Source organism: Anomalospiza imberbis, chromosome 25 (genome assembly GCF_031753505.1).
Source record: "Anomalospiza imberbis isolate Cuckoo-Finch-1a 21T00152 chromosome 25, ASM3175350v1, whole genome shotgun sequence".
Taxonomy (NCBI): Eukaryota; Metazoa; Chordata; class Aves; order Passeriformes; family Viduidae; genus Anomalospiza; species Anomalospiza imberbis.
Window position 1 is genome coordinate 992,481 of NC_089705.1, and position 8,315 is coordinate 1,000,795.

General features: G+C 52.6%; 1 long non-coding RNA gene across 1 annotated transcript; it reads right to left on the reverse strand.

Moving 5' to 3' along the window:
• Positions 1–937: 937 nt before the first annotated feature.
• On the reverse strand, positions 938–7,906 carry LOC137462341 (uncharacterized). The gene is made up of 2 exons (XR_010993669.1): positions 7,280–7,906; positions 938–1,451 (listed from the first exon to the last, which is right to left on the reverse strand). It is a non-coding gene; the product is annotated as an uncharacterized lncRNA (long non-coding RNA).
• Between the last annotated feature and the right edge of the window lie 409 nt (positions 7,907–8,315).

Consider the following 8,315-nt stretch of genomic DNA (forward strand, 5'->3'; position numbering starts at 1 on the left):
GGGAATTTTCAGCTCTGGAAAATCAGGGAACAGCAATTCCTGGCTGCTAGGTGTTGTGTTTTCTCTCCATGGGCATGGACAGGGCAGGGATGGGGGCCTGGGTTCTTTCTTTTGCTCCCAGGGTTCTCTCAGCTTGTGGTTTTTCACGGAAAAGGACTCAAGAAAGGAAAACCCCCCTGCACTTGTTTCCAACAGCTCCGGCAGAACATCCTGGTTGGGCAATATTTGAGGGCTTTGGTTTTTTTAGATGGCAGCCCATGAGGCAGCCCCAGGTCTTTGCAAGGATCTGAGTTGGATCCTTCTGGAGGAATTCAATCTTTCAGGAACTGTGAGCTCTGGGATAGCTTGGCTGCCTCTTCCAGCCACCAATATTCTGGAAAAACACACCAGGGGCTGGGAAAATCTGGGAATAGGGGTCAGAGGGGGAGGGAGGGGTGGTGTGGGCTCTGTCCAGTTGAGAGGCAGGAGAGCCGTAGGAATGGTTCCATGGAAATGGCTCCATGGCAATGGTTCTATAGGAATGGCTCCATGGGAATGGCTCTATAGGAATGGCTCCATGGGAATCGCTCCATGGCAATGGTTCCATGGGAATGGGTCTATGGGAATGGTTCCTTGGGAATGGCTCCACAGGAATAGCTCCATGGGAATGGTCCCATGGGAATGGCTCCATGGCAATGGCTCCATGGGAATGGTCCCATGGGAATGGCTTCATGGCAATGGCTCCATGGCAATGGCTCCATGGGAATGGTCCCATGGGAATGGCTTCATGGCAATGGCTCTATGGGAATGGTTCCACGGGAATGGCTCATGGGAATGGTTCCATGGGAATGCTCCATGGAAATGGCTCCATGGCAATGGTTCCATGGCATGGAGGGGTCTTGGTGTGTTGGTGGCAGTGTCCCACAGCCCACACATCCATGAGATTAGTGTGGGGTGGGATTTGTCCTCTCTGTCCATTGAGGAGTTCTGTGACACTTCAGTGTTTCCCTGGAAATGCTCAGAACGTGAAGGAGGTCAGGAGTGTGTGTGAGGCTGGAATGATCCACAGCTGGGAAAAGGGAGAGGAACGGAAACCAGGATTGCCAAGGGAATCCACAGGAGATTCCAGAGGGAGCTGAAGGACTCTGCTGGTGCTGCAGAGTTTGGGCTGATCCTCTGAAATAAAAACTTCTCTGGGCTGCACATTGATCTCCAACACAGCCTTGGCCTAAAGCAAAACCCAAAGAGAGCCTAAATTCCTTCCTGTGCTTTTGACCCAGAATTCCAAATTCTTTGATGGAAAAGGCAGAGAGAGCAATGCAAGACTGAGGGATCCCTCTCTGCCCCACAGCTGCTTCCCAGCATTCCCAAGACCCACCAATTCTGTAGTAATCCTTGTCCAGGTCTTTGCAGAATCCCTTCCCGTTGGCCACCTCCAGGGAATACTCGATCAGCAGCAGGATGCTCATGACCTGGAGAATAAAGCAAAAAACACATTTCAGGGGCCTTGAGCCAAATTCCCAGCAGTGAATTTATTTCCAGGGAACGCTGGATGGATGAGTCTCCAAGTGAGCCAAACACAAAGGGTTTAAATCCCAGGATATTCTGAGACAACAGTTATCAGTTTATTAATATTTTGGATTTAACTGCTAGCAGGGGGAGGATGGAGAAATGACAAAGGCAGTGAGTTTTGTTTCAATGGTTTTTATCCTGGTTTTATGTTTTTAAATTGCCTTTTGCTTCAGAGTTGAGGAAAGTGAAATACCAGTATTCCAAAGAGTAAAAAGAAACACAAAAAAGATGAAAGATCTCCCTGTAAGTGCAGCTGTGCCACTCCACTGACAAAACCATCACTTTCCTCCCTTTATTATTTGAGGAAAATCTCCAAATGTTCTATTTCACATTGAACTGGAATGGTTTTCCCCAAGTTTTCCAAGTGAACCCTCAAACCCCAGCCTCCAGGGCTCATTCTGTCCGGAGTTTAATGAGCTGAGAGATGGAGGGAGGTCCAGAGCTGTGGGCTCAGTCCTGGCCCTGAACTTCTGCACTCACCCTGGGATGTCTGAGCCCAGCTTAGGAGATCGCCATGGAATCAGGGAATCCCAGAAAGGATGGAACATGCTGGGTTATTCTCTGCTGGGTCATTCCCTGCTGGGTTATTTCCTGGGAAAGCTCTGCAGAAAGGGGTTTGCACCCTGCACTGGGGGCTGAGCTGAGCAGAGCAGCCTCCAATCCATCCATGGGAATATTTAGGAATATTGCTCCATTGGAAATGTGGGAACCATTGCCTACATTTGGAAGGGATTCACCCATGGGTTGGAAAGGATTGGAAAGCTCATCCCATCCCACCCCTGCCATGGGCAGGGACACCTCCCACTGTCCCAGGCTGCTCCAAGCCCCAGTGTCCAGCCTGGCCTTGGGCACTGCCAGGGATCCAGGGGCAGACACAGCTTCTCTGTCCATCCCTGAAGGTTTCTCTGTCTGTCCCTGTCTGTCCCTGGGTGTCCCTGTGTGCAGGAGGGCAGAGCAGAACCAGGCTCTGCTCCAGGCCCAGCAATGGCCCCAGAGCCACGGGCAGGGCCTGAGCCCAGGAGCTGCCCCTGCCCAGGAGGCAGAACTGCCCTGGGCAGTGCCAGCCCCCAGCAGAGCCCAGAGAGGGGCTGGAGTCTCCTCCCTGAGACATTCCAGAGCCACATGGACACCCTGCTGTGCCCTGGGCTCTGGGATGGCCCTGCTGGAGCAGGGAGTGGCACCAGTGACCCTGGGGTCCCTCCAGCTGCCCCTCTCCGTGACCCTGAGCCCTCTGGCCTTGCAGGGGTGCAGAAGCCAGGCCCTATCTGCAACCCACATCAGCACCAGCTCAGGCAGAGCTGAAACAACTTTTCCACCAGAGCTGCACCAACCTTTCACTTCAACCACGGCCCGAGCAGCGCCGCGGGCGAGGAGGAAGTGGCACTGCTGTGGTCTGGGCTTGCGTTTGCAAACTGGGGCTGCTGGAAGAGCCCAGAGCCAGCTGCCACACGGGCTGGGTCTGGGCAGGGGATGGGGCTGGATTTTCAGAGGGATCCAGGCACACTTTGGGCAGCGGGGATGTCCAGCCAGAGGAGCTGTGCTGCCCTTGCAAAGGAGATATGGGAGGGAAGGCTCTGCCTCCCATAGCTCCCCCCAGAAAGGGGGAAGCAAGGCTGGGAGGTGACAGGAGCTGAGCACAGCCCCTCCCTCTGCCTCTGTGTCAGCCACAGAACACCTAGAATAATTTCAAACCAAATTCATCAACTTTCTGAGGCCCCAGCTGCAGCTTCCAGAACTGTGGCACTCCCAGAGCGAGCACCCACCCAGCCACGCCGGGCTGTGAGGGGACTGGGAGCCCCTGTCCACCCTGTCCCTCTGAATTTAAAATTCTGTCCAGAGTCTGAGGGAGAAGGAAGGATATGTCAGTTTTGCCCTGGTCCTGTCTGGTATCAGCTTGTTCAAGATTCACTCTGCTGTCTTCCCTTTTTTTTCAATTAAGTAAATGAACTTTGCAATTTGCTCATGAGCTGGCAAGAAAAAGAGGAATATCCAGGTCTCATTACACGAGGACATGACAAAGTTAACACGAGTTCAGCTTAATGGAACAGCATTTCAGCTCCCAGGGCAGCTCTGAACCCTGTCAAGGATGAAATTGCATCGATCCAAAGTGTCTTTACAGCTGCTGGTGCCCCTTGGGAGGAGAGTGATCTCTTAATGAAGACACATGGAGATCACACCTGACTGCAAGGTGGCTGAGTGGTTTTGTGTTCAGGCTCCCAAACACTTTTTGCTTCCTTTATTTCTGCTGTTGGTCCAACCCCTCAATTGCTAGCTTGGGAAATATGGGCAGAAATTGCTTTTTCAGGTTCCACTTAAAAGGAGGCCTGAGCAAAATGGATGAGCTGGGCCCTAAATATCAGTTTTGTTCTGAAAGAGGAGTGGGTGAGAGCAGGACAGCAAACCCCAAATTCCCCCATCCCATCCAGCAGATCAAGAGGCTGAAGTTGAGCATGAGGAACCCTCTCTGATGTCTGCCAGAGAAAAATGAGGCCCTGGTTTCCTTGCTGGTGAGGAAATGAGCCACACAACCCAGACCAAGTGCAGCCACACAAGAAAAGGACATGGCAGGAAACACCAGCCCAGCCTCAGAGACTCAGGAGACTTTTAAGGCAAAAGTTGGTTTAAAATTTTCCATTTTGTGTAGAAAGAAAGAAGCACTGAGCTGTGAGCAGGCAGAGACCTACAGGCCTTTCCCTTGGCATGGAGAGCCAGGCCGGCACAGGACACCTCTCCAGTAGCTGGCTTTGGCACGCTGGGATGTGGAGCCTTCCTTATTCCTGCAGGGAATGCACATCCAATGGGATAAACCCTCTGCAGAGGGTCCTTTTGGGAGGAAGGCAGAGGAGGATGGATGTGGTGCCTGCCCTGCACTCCTCGCTCAGCTACTCCCTCTGCAGATCCACCCTCAGCTCCGGCAGAAACCAAAAACTTCTCATTTCAGACAGAAAAATACCTAGTTCCCTTTCCCATTGCAAAGAGAAATGCAGGTTTAAAACTGAGGATTTCACTTCCCGGTACTCAACTCCCAGCCCCTCTCCACCCCTTCCTCCCTGATCTGCTAGAGCTAGAACTTCTGGAGCAGTCCCCATCTTCTTGCTGCCTGTCTGTAAAAGAAGCTTCAAAGTTCTTGGTGGAAGAAATCTGAATCCCCAGGAAATAAATGGCTAGAGCTGGGCCAGGGCAGGTCAGGCTGGAGCTCAGGGAAAGGTTCTTCCCCCAGAGGGTGCTGGCCACTAACCAGGCTCCCCAGGGAATGGGCACGACCCTGAGGCTGCCAGAACTCCAGGAGTGTTTGGACAGTGCTGCAGGGATGCCCAGGGTGGGATTTTGGGGGGTCTGGGCAGAGACAGGAGCTGGACTTGAGGATCCTTGTGGGTCCCTCCATCTTGAGGCATTCTGGGATTCCATGATATGGAATATTATGAAATAATGTAGGACTGAGATAAATCCAGTCATTAAATCAAGGGAGATAAATTAGGGTGACTTGAAGGCAGAATCTGACACACAGAGCCCCCATTCCCTGGGGGCAATCCTGCTGCAGCTGCAGAGGGGTTAAACTGCTCTTAGAGGCCATGTTGTGCCTTTTTTTTTCTGAAATATTTGCAGCTTGCCTGATCTCCAGCTGATTTATCTTTGTGCACATGGCCCTGGTGCGAGGCTGCTCCTCTTCTGCTTCACAGCAGGGGTTTCTGCAAGGGGAGCTTGAAACCGTGGGGAACAGGGGCCAATGGGGACAGGGACAGGGTGCTCTGGGTGCTGGGGTGTTCTGGGACACCAGCACAAAGCACCACCCAAAAACGCTGCCCTGTCAGAGCTTCTCCTTTTCTCTCTTGAATTTCCAAGTGGCTCGTGTAGCAGCTGAGGATGAAGTGAGGAGTGCTTTGAGTTCTCATTTGGTTTCCTTTCACAACATTTCATCTTCTCCTGCTGCCTCCTTGGTTGAGCTGTTCCAGGAGAAGCAGCTCAGGCTCTGTGGGACCCCTGGGTCAGCCCCAGCCTGGTGAGAGCTCAGTGAATCCCACTCTGAGCTCACTTGAGTTGTGTCCAGAGGTGAGGACAGGACCTGGGAGGGTTCCAGAGGGGAATTTCTGCTCTGTGAGTTACAGAGCTGCCAAAGAGAGGAGCTGGAGTGCAGCTGAGGCCAGACAAGGTGCAGACACGGCTTCCCAAGGCTCCTCTGGCTCAAATCAAGGAGCAGCAGGAAGGGAATTCTGTTCCTGCACTGGAGCAGCTTTCCAGCCCTGATCTTAAATCTGTCAAACACCTTGAGGCCTGAGGAACAGGACAAACTCCCCAGTGCTGTCTTTGAAAGTCACCTGCAGGTCACCTCCCCACAGCCAGTGGAGTTTTGCTGATCGCACACCCGCGTCCTCCCCTCACTCCCCTCCTCCTTCCCTGTCTACTCCAGAATGCCCAGGATTTATTCCAGTTGTCTCTGAAGAGATCAGCAGTGAGGCAGAGCTGATTTATGGGAGGAGAAGACCTCACCACAGAGCCTGAGAACTCCTTGGTGGCACTGCTCTCACCCAGCATGGCTGGGATTCACCCCTGGCACCTGCAGCAGGAATTGATCCTGATCCAAAGCCCCAGCACTGATGGAGCAAATCAGTGAAGGTATAAATCCCCTTTTCCCTTCCCCTTCCCCTGCCCAGCTGCAGCTGCCCCATCAGAAAGGGAGAGAAGAGGCAGGGGGGAAAATGATTGCTATTGTGTGATAGGTCTTAAAGTAAGACAAGACCTATCCAAAAATAACCCTGTTTTCCAAGGGCAAGAGGGATGGTATAGCTCCTGCTGCTCCAGGGAAGAGGAGGGACCTTGGAATGTCCTTCCTGTGCAACAGCTGCCGTTCCCATGGGATTTCTGCAGGCTGCAGATCCCCAACTCTCCCTCTGCTGTCCAAGGAGTGGTGAGAGCCCCATTATCACCCTGAGGGCTCCCAGCCCTGACAGTGCACATCCAGAGCTGTGGTGGGACCATGGAATGTCCTTCTAGTGCCACAGCAGCTGATCCCATGGGATTTCTGCAGGCTGCAGGTCCCCAGCTCCTGCTCTGCTGTCCCAGGAACCTGTGAGAGCCCCGTTACCACCCCGAGGGCTCCCAAACGCTGACTGTGCACACCCAGAGCAGCACAGGGATTATTTTAATAATGCAGCCATGCAAGAAACCACATCCTCAGGGTGTCTGAAAACATCTAAAGCTCCTCAGTACAGCCAGGAGCGTGGGAGAGAGGGGCCTCCAGGCTCTCCTGCTCTTCCATCCCTGCCCTGAACAGCTTCTAGACACGGCCATGATCCCAATGGAAACCAAAAGAGACCCAGAGGAGTCAGCTCTGCCCATCACCCTCTGCTCATCCAGCTCCCAAATCTCTCCAGTGCCCCATTCCCACATTCCCACTGCCAGTGCTGCCCATTCCCACCCAGCAGGCTCTGGATACTCAGGTAGAAGCTCCTGCGCTGAGCAGAAAAACAGGAAGCAGAGTGAGTTTCTCTCCAACTGGCAGAGTCACAAAAAAATCATTCAAGCCCTCCCCCAGTGCAGCGAATTCTGCTTCTCCCTGTCCCCCACCGCCTTTTGTTCATCCCTCTTAACTCATTGGGTTTTTCTCTTGGGAACAGAGAACATTCCAGTGTCAGGGAACCCTGTGAACAAACCCACAACAATGCGCCTCCTGGAGAGGTTCCACCTCTGTTTTCCTGTCTCCCTGTCCCTGCCCCCTTGCAGGACTCACCATGTGGAAGATCCCCAAGGCCACTGTCACTGTCTTGATGTTGAAGCAGCAGCATCTGGGGGGCTCAGGGGGGGTTTGGGCAGTCATTTTCGGGTCCCTCTGAGCACTCCTGAGTTAATGAGGTTGGATTTGCAGCCACCCCACAGAAAGCGAAGCAAGAGCAGCTCGGCTTCCTTCCTGCTCTTTGAATGTGTGAAGTCATCTACAAAGTCACATGAGGCTTTGGGTTTCTCAATCACAAAGAAAGCAAAACTGGGGGGCTTTTTAAGCACATCCAGCTGGGAAATCAGAGCCCCAGTGCTGTGTCCAGCACGGGGTGTCAGGAGAGGACCATCAGGAGCAGGACGGGGCTTTGTCCTACAGAAATCCTCAGGAACAAAACTGAGGCCAGGAATTTCACCTCAAACTCACCCTGCTGTTTTTGCAACAAAGCATCCAAGTTCCTCCCTTTGGAGCTGGTGTTCCCTACCAGCAAAGGCATCATTCCCTGGAAGTGCTGCTGGAGCAGCCCTGGGCTCTGCGAGGAGGAGGAGGATGAGGATGGCAGAGGGTGTCATTGCCTTTTTGGGGCTACCTAAAACCACAGGCCAGACAGAATTAAGGGAATAAAAAGCAGTCATGTTTATTGAAGGGCCTTCAGGTACATTTTGAGCAGATGAAGCCCACCAGGGGCTACACCCAAGAATGGACCAGGGGTTACGGGTTTTCACACTTTTATAAGTTTGGGCCATTTGCATATTGGGTGTTAATCTTCCAATTACAGTTTCAGGTAATTAAGTTATTCACCCCAAATTTGCTCCCCCCCCAATTCACTTTTGTTTCCATCTCTCAGGGCCTGAGGCAGTGAGGTGTCCTTGATTGCCAGGCCTGGAGAGGAATTGTTGTGTCTGCCCAAAATGGGGAAGCAGCAGCTCACACTGCATATGGAGTTTAGAGTTGAAGAACTCTAACTGAAGAACTGCAGGATTACAAATAGATGGAAAATATAAAAGCTAAAATCCTAATGCATCAGTGTCAGCTGAGGGATCTGCAGCTC